General features: G+C 42.1%; 1 pseudogene; it reads right to left on the bottom strand.

The window, feature by feature from the left end:
• Positions 1-1,000: 1,000 nt before the first annotated feature.
• LOC135513644 (annexin A1-like) lies at positions 1,001-11,146 on the bottom strand (annotated as a pseudogene).
• Between the last annotated feature and the right edge of the window lie 6,489 nt (positions 11,147-17,635).

The following is a 17,635-nucleotide window of genomic DNA, read 5'->3' as shown; positions in this document are numbered from 1 at the left end:
ATTTGAACTTGCAACCTTTCAGTAACTAGTCCAATGCTCTAACCACTAGGCTACCCTGGACAGGCACATTTTTATGGATGGAATGGGATTAATGGAAAGAAGTCAAACGTGGTTTCCATGTTTGATACCATTTCCTTTATTCTATTACAGCCTTAACAATGAGCCCATCCTCCAATAGCTCCTCCCACCTGCCTCCTCTGCCTTATATGTAGCATAGCTGAAGTCTCACATGACCATCCTTCCAAATCCCGTCTAGCTACTGTAGATTTAATACAATGAAGTCCATTTAAAATTGAGAGAGAGATCCTTCATTTGTATTAATTACACATGCCATGTCTGTTTGTGTTTTACAACTGAGTCTGTTGTGAATATATTTCATGTAGGTGATGAGTCAAAAGAGTTAGTGCAAAAAGGGTCAATGCAGATAGTCCAGGTAGCTATTTGGTTAACTATTTAGCAGTTTTATGGCTTGGGGTTAGAAGCTGTAGAGGCTCCTGTTGGTTCCAGACTTTGTGCATCAGTAACGGTTTCCGTGTGAAAGCAGAGAGAACAGTCTATGACTTGGATGTCTGAAGTCTTTGACAATTTGTCGAGCCTTCCTCTGACAACTCTTTGTAAAGAGGTCCTGGATGGCAGGGACCTCGGGCCCCAGTGATGTACTGGGCCGTACGCATTACTCTTTGTAGCGCCTTGCGGTTGGATGCCAAGCAGTTGCCACACCAAGTGGTGATGCAGCCAGTCAAGATATGCCAAATCTTTTCAGCCTCGTGAGGAGGAAGAGGTGTTGTCGCGCCTTCTTCACGATTGTGTTCATCTGTGTGGACCATTTGAATTCCTTAGTGATGTGGACACTGAGGAATTTAAGCTCTCAACCTGCCCCACTAAAGCCCTGTTGATTTAGATGGGGGGCGTGCTCGGTCCTCCTGTTTCCTGTAGTCCACGGTCAGTTCCTTTGTCTTGCTGATGTTAAGGGAGAGGTTGTTGTTCTAGCACCATACTGCTAGGTCCCTGACCTCCTCCCAATAGGCTGTTTCTTCAGGTAGGTTATCGGGCCTACCAACGTCGTAAAGTCTGCAAAGTTAATGAGGGTGTTGGAGTCGTGTGCGGTCATGTAGTCGTGGGTGAACAGGGAGTACATGAGGGAACTATGCATGCCCCCACGATGAGGGTGTGTTGCTGCCTACCCTCTCCACCTGGAGGCGGCCGGTCCGGAAGTTCAAGATCCAGGGTACTGAGCTTAGTGAAGAGCTTGGTGTTGAATGCTGAGCTATAGCTGCTGAACAGCATTCTTACATATGTATTCCTCTTGTCCAGATGGGAGAGGGCAGTGTGGAGAGCATTAGAGATTGAGTCATCCGTGGATCTGTTGGGGTGGTATGAGGATTGGAGTGGGTCTGGGGTGTCTGGGATGGTGGTGATGTGAGCCATGACCAGCCTTGCAAAGCATTTCATGGCTACAGATGCCGTTTAGACAGGTTACCTTGGTGTTCTTGGGCAGAGGGACTATGTTGGTCTGCTTGAAACATGTAGGCATGATAGACTGGGTCAGGGAGAGGTTGAAAATGTCAGATAAGATACTTGCCAGCTGGTACTATGGTATTTTCTTAAATCAGACATAGTGCTCCATTGTCCTCAGACAAAACAAAATGGCCATGAAATGATAAATAGGCATTTGCAATCAATAATTGGATAATATGAATATGCCTTGGGTAATGTGCCATCACATCTATTTATAAAAAAAGTGATGAATGTTTTAGTCTCGAGAGACTAATGTTATTTTGCTCAGTGTGGCCTTATTTGAATGAAGAAAATGGAGCCATGGTGTAATGTTACAGGACTAAGGACTAGTGAAGGGTGTGATGCAGCAGAAGACATGGATTGAGGGTGATGCACAGATTATTTGAGGACATTGGAACATTTGTGCAACGTTACTAAGCTTGGTCCTGGCTGTGCTCTCTCACCTACGGCAGTCAGACAGTTCTCAATGTCTCCCTTCAGTTCCAGGTCAATAGCCTTTGCCACATACACCTTACTGTACTTGGAGTACCTCTCAAACGCTGAGAGAAAGAGAGTGGGAAAGGATTATGTACTTGAAATGATTATACATTATCAACCATGTGTGTTTGCACATGCAGTGTATGAAAAAGGGGGAGAAAAAAACACACCTAGATTCTATTAGTATTTGTGGTGCGTTGACCAAAAGTAACATTCTATGATTAAAAAAGAAGGTCCACACTCAGGTATATGCAGTGAAAAAATGTATGAAGTGTCTAAAATAAATTCTGGACAAATGTTGCTTCGCCCGACACAAAATGTGCGTTCTACAAATTGAATAAATGTCCTCGCAGTCCCCCAAAATATGGTCCTATCTATGACGTTTAGAATTTTCGATGCTCCCTGACTGTTATGCTTTTGTTTCAATGACTGTTAGTAAGCTGGACAGAGTGAAGGGACTATGAATGTAGGTCCATTATCATTGGTACACAGTTTCGATTTGGTTTTAGTCATTTAAAATGTTGACTAAATACAGTGCCTTGCGAAAGTATTCGGCCCCCTTGAACTTTGCGACCTTTTGCCACATTTCAGGCTTCAAACATAAAGATATAAAACTGTATTTTTTTGTGAAGAATCAACAACAAGTGGGACACAATCATGAAGTGGAACGACATTTATTGGATATTTCAAACTTTTTTAACAAATCAAAAACTGAAAAATTGGGAGTGCAAAATTATTTAGCCCCCTTAAGTTAATACTTTGTAGCGCCACCTTTTGCTGCGATTACAGCTGTAAGTTGCTTGTGGTATGTCTCTATCAGTTTTGCACATCGAGAGACTGAAATTTTTTCCCATTCCTCCTTGCAAAACAGCTCGAGCTCAGTGAGGTTGGATGGAGAGCATTTGTGAACAGCAGTTTTCAGTTCTTTCCACAGATTCTCGAATGGATTCAGGTCTGGACTTTGACTTGGCCATTCTAACACCTGGATATGTTTATTTTTTAACCATTCCATTGTAGATTTTGCTTTATGTTTTGGATCAGTGTCTTGTTGGAAGACAAATCTCCGTCCCAGTTTCAGGTCTTTTGCAGACTCCATCAGGTTTTCTTCCAGAATGGTCCTGTATTTGGCTCCATCCATCTTCCCATCAATTTTAACCATCTTCCCTGTCCCTGCTGAAGAAAAGCAGGCCCAAACCATGATGCTGCCACCACCATGTTTGACAGTGGGTATGGTGTTTTCAGGGTGATGAGCTGTGTTGCTTTTATGCCAAACATAACGTTTTGCATTGTTGCCAAAAAGTTCAATTTTGGTTTCATCTGACCAGAGCACCTTCTTCCACATGTTTGGTGTGTCTCCCAGGTGGCTTGTGGCAAACTTTAAACAACACTTTTTATGGATATCTTTAAGAAATGGCTTTCCTCTTGCCACTCTTCCATAAAGGCCAGATTTGTGCAATATACGACTGATTGTTGTCCTATGGACAGAGTCTCCCACCTCAGCTGTAGATCTCTGCAGTTCATCCAGAGTGATCATGGGCCTCTTGGCTGCATCTCTGATTAGTCTTCTCCTTGTATGAGCTGAAAGTTTAGAGGGACGGCCAGGTCTTGGTAGATTTGCAGTGGTCTGATACTCCTTCCATTTCAATATTATCGCTTGCACAGTGCTCCTTGGGATGTTTAAAGCTTGGGAAATCTTTTTGTATCCAAATCCTTTAAACTTCTTCACAACAGTATCTCGGACCTGCCTGCTGTGTTCCTTGTTCTTCATGATGCTCTCTGCGCTTTTAACGGACCTCTGAGGCTATCACAGTGCAGGTGCATTTATACGGAGACTTGATTACACACAGGTGGATTGTATTTATCATCATTAGTCATTTTGGTCAACATTGGATCATTCAGAGATCCTCACTGAACTTCTGGAGAGAGTTTGCTGCACTGAAAGTAAAGGGGCTGAATAACTTTGCACGCCCAATTTTTCAGTTTTTGATTTGTTAAAAAAGTTTGAAATATCCAATAAATGTCGTTCCACTTCATGATTGTGTCCCACTTGTTGTTGATTCTTCACAAAGAAATACAGTTTTATATCTTTATGTTTGAAGCCTGAAATGTGGCAAAAGATCGCAAAGTTCAAGGGGGCCGAATACTTTCGCAAGGCACTGTATATAAAATAACGCCCCCACCACCAAAGCACCCGCAGGCCGGGTTGAATGTGCTCGTGGGCCGCATGTTTGACACTCCTGGTCTAACTGATGACAAAAACAAATCACACTATAGGGCTACGACATAATGAACAGGTGGTGAGAAAATAAATAGTGTAAGCTTATTGGGCAATGTCTTCTTTACCAAATGTGTGTATACATGTGCAGTTTGTGTGGCGGAGCTGAGGAGCACTTCTGGTGGTCAGAATGTCAATGAAGACAGAGCAGTCTGTTCTCTTCCTCTTCTCTCCAGCCTCATACAGGGCCTATAGACAGATACAGTAGGCACGGGCATCACACACAGGGTTCGCATTACACATTGACTCTTTGCGGTGCCCAACCTTGATTCTGACACATGCACTCTCTTCCTCTCCTCCATACCCTGGCATCACTGTCAGCAAGTTCCTGGTTCACCATGGTGTCCTCATTCCTAGTAGCCTACAGTATGCGAGTGAGAGAGAGGGGGAGTGATGTTAATTGTGCCAAACTATGTATCTTTAAACATGTTTAAACAAACTGTAAATAATCACACCTTGCAGAGCGAGAGCAGAGCATTCCTGAAGTCTGCACTTGTGTCAGATTTGATGTCATCCTCTAGCTCCTTTTTGTTTTCTAGCAAAGAAAATGCCATGATTATTGGTACGTTGTAAATATCACATACAGGACATTTACATAGACATATTTACATATTATTTACATATTGCTGACACACCTCCCTAATAGACTTTCTTTATCTCTCTGATCTCCTTATTGGTCCTGGAGGCTAGAATCTCAACCAGAGTATCCTCATCTGTGTCCAATCCCTGAGAGAGAGAGAAGTCGAGAGGGGAGGGGTGTGAACAGTCAACAAGGACAAAAGGGTCAGGTCACATCAGTCGTAAAGCTAAGAAAAGTCCAGGATCGGATAACAAACAGAAAGTGCAGGGCAGTGTTAATTATGCCCCAAACACAACTCATGGAGGGACTACCTGCACTTGTTCAATAATAGCTCATTTTCAGGTCTACCGCTATACCAGACACCTCACACACACTGCACATCATCATGAAAGTACAGTAGATACTCGTCAGCACCGTCTCCTCACATATTAAAACAGTCCCACCAGTTGTAAAAGTCCCACCTTTTGCCTCTATTCTGAGTTATAGTGAGTGACTAGGTGCGTCCATGTTTACATTCATGGCCTGTTTGAGCTGTTGGGCGTCATATTGGGCTGGAGTCTTGAGCAGAGCCAGAACCACATCCTCCAGGTCTCCCTTTAGGGCCGACTTCAGGGCAGTCTCCAGAGGCTGCAGAGAGAGGCGTGACACACTCTTCCACAGTCATACACAAGTGTGCGTGTGTGTTTGCACGTGTTGCATCATTCCATCGGTCCTAAAGTGCAAACTCCACCCACCCGCCGCCAGCCGCACATGCTAAACCAAACACAACTAGTGTGTTGGTAAGTGTGCATGTGTCACATCTTACCTTGCCTTTAGCCTTCTCATAGGTAGCTTTGTTCTGCTGTCTCTGGGCGTTGCTCCTCCTCACCAGCACATCAATGATGGTGTTCTCATCCACACCTACATCACAAGATGGAGGGACTTGTTCAATAAGAAACACTGTAGCGTATTTTGCCTAATCCATGAGCCCTCATCCGTTTTTTTACTAGTACGTGTGACCCCGGCCTTACGGTGAGGCAACCCTGACTACTCACCAGCAACAAACAATGGAAAAACGGACCCGGACATGTTCACACGTGTTTTTTTTACCAATACCAGGTTTAGTATCATGATATTTGATACCGAAATGATACTCAATACCAAAATGATACTCAATACCACAGATAACCCTGTGGCTCAGTTGGAAGAGCATAGCAGTCGCTACGCCAGGGATGTGTGTTCTATTCCCACAGAAGACCAGAAAGGGGGAATAAAGTTTAAAAATGTATGCAATGTTGAATAATAAATGGTAAAACTAAAATAACAGAATATCTTCTGTATGCAATGTCTTATTAAAGTAAACAACAGAAGAATATCTACAATGGTCTTTATATTTTGATACACAGTGTTAATTTGCTCATCTAGGCCCATAATATTGGGTCAAATGACATTCGTGAGGCATATGATTCATTACAGCATAGTCAATTAATGTATTAAACTAATAGTTTAGTTTAAAAATAGACATAAAAACACTGAAGCTCATTTCGAAAGCTTCTATATTGCAATAATCTATTACACACCACAGAAATATAATGAATTTTACACAGCAAACTACGATTCCCAGAGTGCATTTCACTTCCCATGGTGCAATGCTCCGCCCAGGGCTGCTGGCTGTCGTAGTCTAAATATCTTGCTGTCAAGTTATGAGTGCATTTCACATTACTTTTGGGTTGTAATCATATATTACAATGCTCACATGAATGCCATGCTGAATATATGTTCATGTTATTGTTACTCAAATTATTCCAATTTAGTTGCTAGTAGACTAACGTTACAATGTAAAACTCATGTTTAATATAGTTTTTTTTATGTTGTTTTGGAACTAAACCTCCCTTGCACTGCAATGCTTTGTAACACATTTTTCTTAGTTGTTAGTCATTCTTAGTCTTAGTCATTCGGTTGGACCTCATCTGCTTTGTAAGCAAAGTCTTCCAATAGTTTGCTTCTGCAGACAGTTTTGTCAACAAACTGCAGGCCTGGAAGTATGATGTTTCTGTTATAAGTAGCCATGCTGTCAGCATTTTCTCTTTCCCCCTTTTTTCTTTTTTCTTCTCAAAAGTGGCTCACACTGTGTCAGCTGCATGCGCAAGTAGCCTTGTTAGCTACTGCCCCCTTGAGAAGTTTCAGACAAATTACAAGATGGACTCGATACTCTCAATCCGTATATAACGAGACACACATTTGACTGTACTGAAAGTAACAAACATTCTAGCACCAAACTAGTATCGAAAAAGGTATAATGTCCAACACTACACACATGCTCAATTGAAGGAATGATGGATGGTGCTAAATACAAGGAAATTCTTGAGGGAACCTGTTTCAGTCTTCATGAGATTTGAGACTGGGGCGGAGGCTCACCTTCCCGCATGACAATGACACAAAGCATACTGCTAAAGCAACACTCGAGTGGTTTAAGGGGAAACATTTAAATGTCTTGGAATGGCCTAGTCAAAGCCCAGACCTCAATCCAATTGAGAATCTGTGGTATGACTTAAAGATTGCTGTACACCAGTGGAACCCATCCAAAATGAAGGAGGTGGAGCATAAATCCCAGTGGCTAGAAGTGCCAAGCTTATAGAGACTTGCAGCTGTAATTGCTGCAAAAGGTGTCTCTACAAAGTATTGACTTTGGGGGGTGAATAGTTATGCACGCTCAAGTTTTCTGTTTTTTTTTTTTGTCTTATTTCTTGTTAGTTTCACAATAAAAAACATTTTGTATCCTCAAAGTGGTAGGCATGTTGTGTAAATCAAATGACACAAACCCCCCAAAAATCAATTTTAATTCCAGGTTGTAAGGCAACAAAATAGCAAAAATGCCAAGTGGGGTGAATACTTTCGCAAGCCACTGTAGTACGCAACCCAGACTTGCCAAAAGCCCTGAGTGATGTCAACTTTCATGTAGGAATCAGGTCCTTTTCAAACCTGTTTCATCAGAACACAACTACACTGAAATCCTTTCAAGAGGCTCTGCAGTGAATTCAATGTGACAAGATCAATTGCATATTCAAATTAGACACGTCATTTCCTCATTCACTTCCAAGGGGAGGTTTATAGCTCAGCTCAATGAAGTTGAGATCCTTCTTGCAACAGCACAGTTCATCAAAGGCTAAATCTCCCATATCTATAGGCTCTTATCTGAGAATGTGGGCTCCTCCTTTAATCCTTTGAAAATAATCTGGGAAAGGACCTTGGTCTGACGAACAGTGATGAATTATAGGTGGATGTTTGCGACAGGGTATACTGCTCCTCTCTAACACGAAAATTAAAGAATCGAATTACACATTTTTGTACATACTATATTATACTCCAGTGAGACTCCATAGAATGAATACTTTAAAATACTTTCAATTTAAGAAAAAAAGTTTCCTGGTATGGGGACCTCCTGTCTACTTTCACCTGTAGCTATGTATCACACACATGTACTTTGTTGAGTACATGTGTGTGTGTGTGTATGTCAATCTCACCCTTGGCCTTGATGGCCTTATCCAAGATGAGTACATCCCTATCGACATTGAAACCTGGGTCAGGAGTCACAGTCCCCTGACTGGGTAAGGTCTGAGGAAGAGACAGAGAGAGAGAACACTTAGCTGCCATGCAGTTAATTAATGAATACCTTCACGAAATCCAGAACAATAGTATAGAAGCAAAGGAAGGAACAGCACATACAAAGAATATGATAACAGGAAGAAAGAGCAGGTTTCAACAGTTTCTGAAGGGAAGGGCTCCTACTCCTGAATTCCTTCTATGAGTCACAAGACGACCATTATTTTGTATCTCAGACTCTTTCTTTATCCTCAACAGCCATTTTCTCTGTCCTCCCTCCCCGTCCTGTCTATCCGGCTACGAATGTACAAACACCACCTGGTAAGTTTTTACACACATTTAAATATTGTTTTACATTTTGTATTTAACCTTTATTTAACTTGGCAAGTCAGTTAAGAACAAATTCTTATCTACGGTGACGGCCTACACCAGCCAAGCCCGGACGTCGCTGGGCCAATTGTGCCCTGCCCTACGGGACTCCCAATCACGGCCATTTCTGATACAGCCTGGATTCTAACAAGGGTGTCTGTGGTGACGCCTCTAGCACTGAGATGCAGTGCCTTAGACCTCTGCACTACTCGGGGGCCCATGCATACCACAAGAAGGGAAAAAAAGAGCAGATTTGAGGCGTTCCCTCTAGAAAGTGGAACAGAACCCTACTGAGTCATCGGGCTGGCCCAGATAGAAGATCTGCTTGAAGAAGTCTGCGATGAAGGACATGGTGGTACGGGTCTGAAGAGAAAGGACAAGGGGGATTCAATAATAACCACAGTATTAATAACATCCTTTGTATTGAACACCAAGGCCTTTTGCATTTCTGAGTGTTAAATGGAGGGATGAAAGGCTCTTTCTTTGTTTCCAGAATATGCTACAGTACAAGACCAGGGCACCGTATTTGGTCAAATTACATTTCAGTAGACTCACCCCCAACACAACCTCATTCAATGTGGTTCAAACATTTTGTTATTTTCCTATCACTGCCACTTACACAGGATAATCATCATTACATAGAGTAAAATTAAACATGTCTAGAACAAGGGGATATAATTCCTGTTTATGACGCTGCACAGATGATTTATTTGTCACTGCAGAACAAATTGCCCCCATCTATTTCACAATGGTATGGCAAGAATCGGGTGTTGACCACACCTACATCAGGAATAATGTAGAACTCGCCCAAGACTTTAACCGTTTCATCACTTTTGCTCAATTAGTTCACAATGGTTCTCAAGGCATGACAGGATCAGCTACAAAAAATAATTAATCAGAATAATAATGAAATGTCACTACTACACCCAGTCACACACACATATGGTAAAGTTCCTTGGTAACTGGGCTGTATTTAGAATGTAGGCTATTCATACAGTGGGAAGTTTAGTTTCCCAGTTTAACAAGGTTCAAACTCCCGAAAAATAGAGAAATTAACAAATGACTGTTACCTAGGTTCGCCGGTGCTCAATTTCCAGGAGTAGGTTCAATGAAGGGACTGGGAAACTTCTTCAGACTGAGTTTGCAGGGGCATTGTGAAGTTGCGCTCATGTATTATATAGCTACACAATAAATTCCACCTAGCAACCGTGCATCCCACACTTGCTCTATGCTACCATTTGATTGGCACTTGCCATTTGATTGGCACCCAGGGTGGTGAAAGTGCATGGTGATCTTGATGCTCATTTCTAATAAATATCAAGGGTCTTATTCTGGTGACACGATGCTTGACTGCCATTTGACAAATACAAATATTCTCGCTCTTATCAATAATAGTCTCATCATGTAGACTAGCCTACAGGCACAGCCTACCCAGTATGCACCACACAGAACGTACTGCAACTGCCTCTGCAATGCAATGCTATGAAAGCCAATCCATTACAAAAAGCAGTGTTGAAAATGCAGTAAAGTGCAGTAACTGCAATCGACTGTGAAATGTTGGAGACATGAATTGCAGATGAGCTGCAGTTATACTGCACTGTCACTGCAGTAACACTGAAAAAAGGTTTTGAAAAGTTTTCCGACTCTTTCACTTTTTCAACATTTTGTTACCTTACAGCCTTATACTAACATGGATTAAATCGTTTCCCCCCCAAATAATGCTACTAACAAAACACTTTAATGACAAAGCAAAAACAGGTTTTTAGACATTTTAGTAAATGTATAAAAAAAGAAGAAACATCACATTTACATTAATTAGTATTCAGACCCTTTACTCAGTACTTTGTTGAAGCACCTTTGGCAGCATTTACAGCCTCGAGTCTTCTTCGGTATGACGCTACAAGCTTGGCACACCTGTATTTGGGGATTTTCTCCCATTTTTCTCTGCAGATCCCCTCAAACTTTCTTTTTGGAGGTCATGACTGATGTTCACAAGATGGAGCTGACAGAGATGGTCTCATCGCTTCAGGTCCTTAGGAAATATGCAGTTATTTGTTTTGTTTTATGTATTATTTGATGTATTATTTCTTACATGTTAGCACAGGATATCTCAAGTGTTATATAAAAGCGATGACAACTTACCAACATTACGACCAGGAATACGTCTTTCCCGAAGTGGATCCTTTGTTCGGACCTCCACCCTGGACATGGGCTCTTATCCCAGAGGCCGACCCTTGAGTTGCCTTCCAGAGAGACATCAGAGATTGCAACATTCTCTGTTTCACGGAAACATGGCTCACTTGGGATATGTTGTCAAAGTCGGTACAGCCACCCGGTTTCTTCATGCATCGCGCCAACAGCAACAAACATCTCTCTCGTAAGAAGAAGGGCAGGGGTGTATGCCTTATGATTAACGACTCATGGTGTAATCACAACAACATATAGGAATTTAAGTCGTTTTGTTCACCTGACCTTGATGCCGACCGCAATATCTTCCAAGAGAATTCTCTTCGATTACAGTCACATTATATCCCCCCAAGCAGATACCTCGTCAGCCCTGAAAGCGTTTCACTGGACTCTATGTAAACTGGAAACCATACATCCTGAGGCTCCATTTATTGTAGGTAGGGATTTTAACGAGCTAATCTGAGAACGAGACTTCCTAAATTCTATCAGTATATCGAATGCGTGACACGGGCTGCTAGCATTCTGGATCATTGCTACTCGAACTTCCGCGATGTATACAAAGCCCTCCCCCGCCCTGCCTTCGGCAAATCTGACCATGACTCCATTTTGTTGCTCCCAGCCTATAGACAGAAACTAAAACAGGAAACGCCCATGCTAAGATTTGTCCAACACTGGTCGACCAATCGGATTCCACGCTTCAGGATTGTTTCAATCACATCGACTGGGATATGTTCCGGATAGCCTCAGACAACAACATTAATGTATACGCTGACTCGGTGAGCGAGTTTATTAGCAAGTGCATCGGAGATGTTGTACCCACTGTGACTATTAAAACATTTTCTAACCAGAAACCATGGATTGATGGCAGCATTCACACAAAACTGAAAGCGTGAACCACCGCTTTCAATCATGGAAAGGTGACTGGAAACATGACCAAATACAAACAGTGCAGCTATTCCCTCTGCAAGGCAATCAAACAAGCAAAGCATCAGTATAGAGACAAAGTAGCGTCGCAATTCAACGGCTCAAACACAAGACGTTAGTGGCATTGTCTACAGTCAATCACGGATTACAAAATGAAAACCAGCCCCGTCGCGGACATCGACGTCTTGCTCCCAGACAAATTAAACAACTTCTTTGCTCGCTTTGACGACAATACAGTGCCATTGACACAGCCTGGTAACAAAGCCTGTGGGCTCTCCTTCTCTGTGGCCAACGTGAGTAAAACATTTAAACGTGTTAACCCTCGCAGGGCTGCCGGCCCAGACGGCATCCCTAGCCGCGTCCTCAGAGCATGCTCAGACCAGCTGGCTGGTATGTTTACGGATATATTCAATAAATCCCTATCCAAGTCTGTTGTCCCCACATGCTTCAAAATGGCCACCATTGTTCCTGTTCCCAAGAAAGCTAAGGTAACTGAACTAAATGACTATCGCCCCATTGCACTCACTTCTATCACCATGAAGTGCTTTGAGAGACTAGTCAAGGAGCAAATAACCTCCACCCTACCTGATACCCTAGACCCATTCCAATTTGCTTAATGCCCCAATAGGCAAACTACCTGCCCTCCAGGACACCTACAACCCCCGATGTCACAGGAAGTCCAAAAATATTTTTTCATTTTATTTACCTTTATTCAATTAGGCAAGTCAGTTCAGAACAAATTCTTACTTTCCATTTTTATTTTCAATGACGGATACAGCTCAGCCTTTTCTCAGTTTACTGGTCACGATAACAACAACCACAAGTAGCACGCGCTCCAGCAGGAATATCTAACTGGTCATCCCCAAAGCCAACACCTACTTTGGCCGCCTTTCCTTCCAGTTCTCCGCTGCCAGTGACTGGAACGAATTGCAAAAATTGTTGAAGCTGGAGACTCATATTTCCCTCACTAACTTTAAACATCAGCTATCTGAGCAGCTAACCGATTGCTGCAGCTGTACATAGCACTGTAAATACCACACCCAATCTACCTACCTCATCCCCATATTGTCTTTATTTACTTTTTTGCTCTTTTGCACACCAGTATTTCTACCTGCACATCACCATCTGCTCATCTATCACTCCAGTTTTACTTTACTACTATGGCCTATTTATTGCCTTACCTCCTCACGCCATTTGCACACACTGTATATCGACTTTCTTTTTTTCTTATTGTGTTGTTGACTGTACGCTTGTTTATTCCATGTGTAATTCTGTGTTGTTGTTTGTATCGCACTGCTTTGCTTTATCTTGGCCAGGTCGCAGTTGTGAATGAGAACTTGTTCTCAACTAGCCTACCTGGTTAAATAAAGGTGAAATAAAACAAAAAAACAAAACAGCCTAGGAACTGTGGGTTAACCGCCTTGTTCGGGTGCTGAACAACAGATTGTTGCCTTGTCAGCTCAGGGATTCAATCTTGCAACCTTTCAGTTACTATTCCAATGCTCTAACCACTAGGCTACCTATCATCAAGAAAAACAACCACCCGAGCCACTGCCTGTTCACCCCGCTATCATCCAGAAGGTGAGGTCAGTACTCATCTACTACTATCTCACTATCATCTATATCATCTACTGCATCTTTATGTAATACATGTATCACTAGCCACTTTAACTATGCCACTTTGTTTACATACTCATCTCATATGTATATACAGTGCCTTGTGAAAGTATTCGGCCCCCTTGAACTTTGCGACCTTTTGCCACATTTCAGGCTTCAAACATAAAGATATAAAACTGTATTTTTTTGTGAAGAATCAACAACAAGTGGGACACAATCATGAAGTGGAACGACATTTATTGGATATTTCAAACTTTTTTAACAAATCAAAAACTGAAAAATTGGACGTGCAAAATTATTCAGCCCCCTTAAGTTAATACTTTGTAGCGCCACCTTTTGCTGCGATTACAGCTGTAAGTCGCTTGGGGTATGTCTCTATCAGTGGCCTAAGATTGCAGAGGCAGCCAGGCTGGTGATGGCCAAACGCAACGTCCCTCAGTTGTGACCTCTTTAACTGTAACTCGCCCGGCCCCTGGAGAGTTTTGGGCAACCCTTACCTGCATGACCCTGGCATATGCATGGAATGTCAACTGTGAGTGACTTACTGACAGGTCTGTCTGTATGCCAGGCTATGGATGTCCTATGGGCAATCTGGGTTGTGGAAGCAGAAGCATGCTATTGGTCATTTCCTGCTGAGTCAGGATGTTCATTAAAAGGCCTCAAGATGGATGTACGGGTTATAACACATGCTTTGCTGGTGCTAGCTTACCCTTTGTGCCTTCTAATTCAGATTAGTTGGAGCATGGGCGGTTTCATAAATGTTTCCTGACCATGTGACCTGACCAGAAACACTTTGGGCCCTAGGTATAGCATGTACACTTGATTAATGGACATCTTACAGATGGCTTTAAAGTGATTCACTATCGATCATCTAACCTTCCTGTTAGTCTGGTTTCACTCTGTTTGTTTCTGCTCTGGACATATTCTGTTATTGTTTGGCATGACGACCACCACAACAACAACGACAAAGCTGGCTAAAGCAGAAACCAAATGGCATCCAGGCTAGCTGAACATAACTGCACAGCAGTTACTACGATCACTCTGTGTAAGGTCCCCCAATTATCCCACCACTACCTTTCTCATGCACCCTTGAATACGGGTGACCTACTGTACAATACACCCTCACCTCCACCTGAGAAGAGAAGGGTCATATTGGACAATGCTGATCATAGACCTTGGCCCGTGTTCTTAAAGCATCTCAGACTGAGTAAGCTCTAGGATCAGTTTAGCCTTTTAGAGTACAATGAATAAGAATAGATGGACATGGGGGACCTGATCCTAGATCAGAACTCACTACTCTGAGGCACTTGTGAATACAAGCCCTGATCCAATGTAGACAATGGTGGTGATGTATGGGGTCTCATGGACTAGAGAGACAGCATCTAGTTGCAATCTCTATCTCACACACTGGAAACCCGATGAGTGTTTGGAGCTCTTCCTCCACAGCGAACAGGGCAAACTAATACCCAAGTGGCGAAACCCCATCTCTGAAGTTTAATATTTAAAGAGTGTTGAGAGTTTGGTTACCCTGAAAAGCAAGCAGCATTCCAGCTATTCCCTATCCGTACCTGGACAGCAGCAGGTCTCCGACATCGCTTTGCCACAGCAGGGATCGGATCTGAAAAAAGGTGCTCATTTATAATCAATCCAATATTTGATTTGATTGTTCTTTTTTTGGGGTGGGGTGCACATGTCATTGATAAGCTGCACGTTTGAACGAATCTCATCCTGTAGTTGAGTGACAGTGCAAGTTCAGATCAAACCGGTTGCTGTGTGTAGGTTATTGATAATAATGTTTGAACATTTTCAATTCACAGTGTTACAAAGTGAATCAGTTCCAGGTCTAGACCAACCTCTGTGGAAAGTAGCTGGTGAGATAGACGTGCACCTTCCAGAATGATCTTTGTTTGATAAAGATGAGATGCTATTTTAGTTTTTTTCTGCATAGACAAACAGTGTGAAATCCTGTTTTGCAAAGCACACACACACGCACACACATGTACAGCTGCAATGGTTATGAAGGCATGAGTGTCTCATGTGCCATCAAATGAGAAAGTCTTTATTTAAGAGTTCTTTGGTTTTGTCACTACTCTACTCACCACTCTACATGTATCCCTGTTTTGCAGCTTTCTGACCAGATCCAAGCAGTCATACAAACACAAACACTCATCTCAGACATCATGTACGTGAGTTCCTCGGGAACTGAGAATGTGTCCCTGTCTCTTTCGTTTCTGGGGAAGACAGTAGGGAGGCACTGCTCTGTTGCCCCTTCATCAAAACAACGTGAGTACGGCACCAACTCCCAAACACTGGTGCACGCACGCATGCACGAACAACGCATGCAAGCACGCACATACAACTAGATGCTGTCACCCTGGTAACTTGCACATCATCATCTGCACGTACATCACTCCAGTGTTGATGCTAAATTGTAATTATATCTCCTCTATGGCCTATTTATTCCGTACCTCCCTACTCTTCTACGTTTGCACACACTGTACATAGATTTTTCTATTTTTCTTTTCTATTGTGTTATTGACTGTACGTTTGTTTATGTGTAACTCTGTGTTGTTGTTTTTGTCGTACTGCTTTGCTTTATCTTGGCCAGGTCGCAGTTGTAAATGAGAACTTATTCTCAACTGGCCTACCTGGTCAAATAAATGTGAAATAAAATAAAATAAAAATATAGAGGAGGTTCTAACTAGTTATAAGTATAGTGAGGATCCTTCTTGTAATTTCTAGTTATTTGGATCCTTGGTGAGTAGTGTTGTGTAAATTCTACACATTAAAGGGAAAGCAAGAGAGACTGCAAGTTTCCTCAAACAACAAAGTTCTTTATTAGTAAGATTTGCAAAAATTGAGCTGGTTAGCGGAGACCCAAAAGGGTGCACAGCTAAGAGCCCCCGAACACATTCAGACGTTGTCATTTATAGCCATCCTCAGTGTCTGTCTTTGCCAGATAACCTACAGCTGGCAACGAGCCATATGTCCTTATATGGTTCCTTATGTTGGAGTTTCGCTAAGCGTGTCAGTCATCTCATACCTTTAGAAAACAAGAACCGTATCCCAGAAAGGTCCACTTGAAGTCAACAGAAACCAGTTGTTTCCTGCTTTCTCAGGGCATAGCACACATCTAAGATTAACAACAGAAAAAGATGTATGCCTATATAAATCTTTCAGCGTGCAATGTCAAAGTAATAGAGTATTCACAACATTTCTCCCATAGGAGGTACATTAATACCTTAATAGAATAACTTTATTGTTCCCGTTTCTTTTTGGAGATAGTGAGGTCATGAAGGAGTATTCTAGGTAGGACCGAGACTGTGAGGTGCTGGTTCCTGTGTGTCTGGGAAGCTCCTGGGTTCTTCTCAGAGGAATGTGTTGAGTGTAGACATGTGAAGACAGAAGAGGCTTAAATATTTCAGCGGCTTGGTTGGGTCCATTTACAGGCAGCAGAGCAATCAAATCAAATTGTATTTGTCACATGCTTCGTAGACAACAAGGTCTAGATTAACAGTGAAAATTACTTACGGGTCCTTTTCCAACAATGCAGTTAAAGTTAAAGTTAAGAGTACATTTTTTTGTGTGTATGTTATTTGTATGATGGCTTATGAGGTGTATGTGTGTGTGTTTAGGTCTGTGTTGGGTACCTGTGAAATTGAAGATTCAACAGCAAATGTTATTTTTCTGGAAAATACTATTCATGCACAATTTTTCCCCCAACAAAACATCGATTTGGAATAATAGAGTTATTAAAGGGGCTAGGCTACTTTATTATTATTTATTTTTTCTCCACTTCCTGCCTGATTGACGTGCCAAAGTAAACTACCTGTTGCTCAGGCCTTGAAGCCATGATATGCATATAATTGGTACAATTGGAAAGAAAACACTTTGACATTTGTAGAAATGTTAAAATAAGGTAGGAGAATATAACACAATAGATATGGAAGGAGGATATCCAAAGATAAACCAACCAGAATTGTTCTTTTGAGAGAGACCATCCTCTTAGAAATGCAAGAGAAAAGTCATTTGGAAATTAACTCCCTGGATGCAATTCCTATGGCTTCCACAGGGTGTCAGCAGTCTATGTTCAAGGTTTCAGGCTT

Source organism: Oncorhynchus masou, chromosome 25, assembly GCF_036934945.1.
Source record: "Oncorhynchus masou masou isolate Uvic2021 chromosome 25, UVic_Omas_1.1, whole genome shotgun sequence".
Classification (NCBI taxonomy): Eukaryota; Metazoa; Chordata; class Actinopteri; order Salmoniformes; family Salmonidae; genus Oncorhynchus; species Oncorhynchus masou.
Note: the sequence above shows the minus strand (reverse complement) of the source record. Positions and strands in the feature narration are given on the sequence as shown.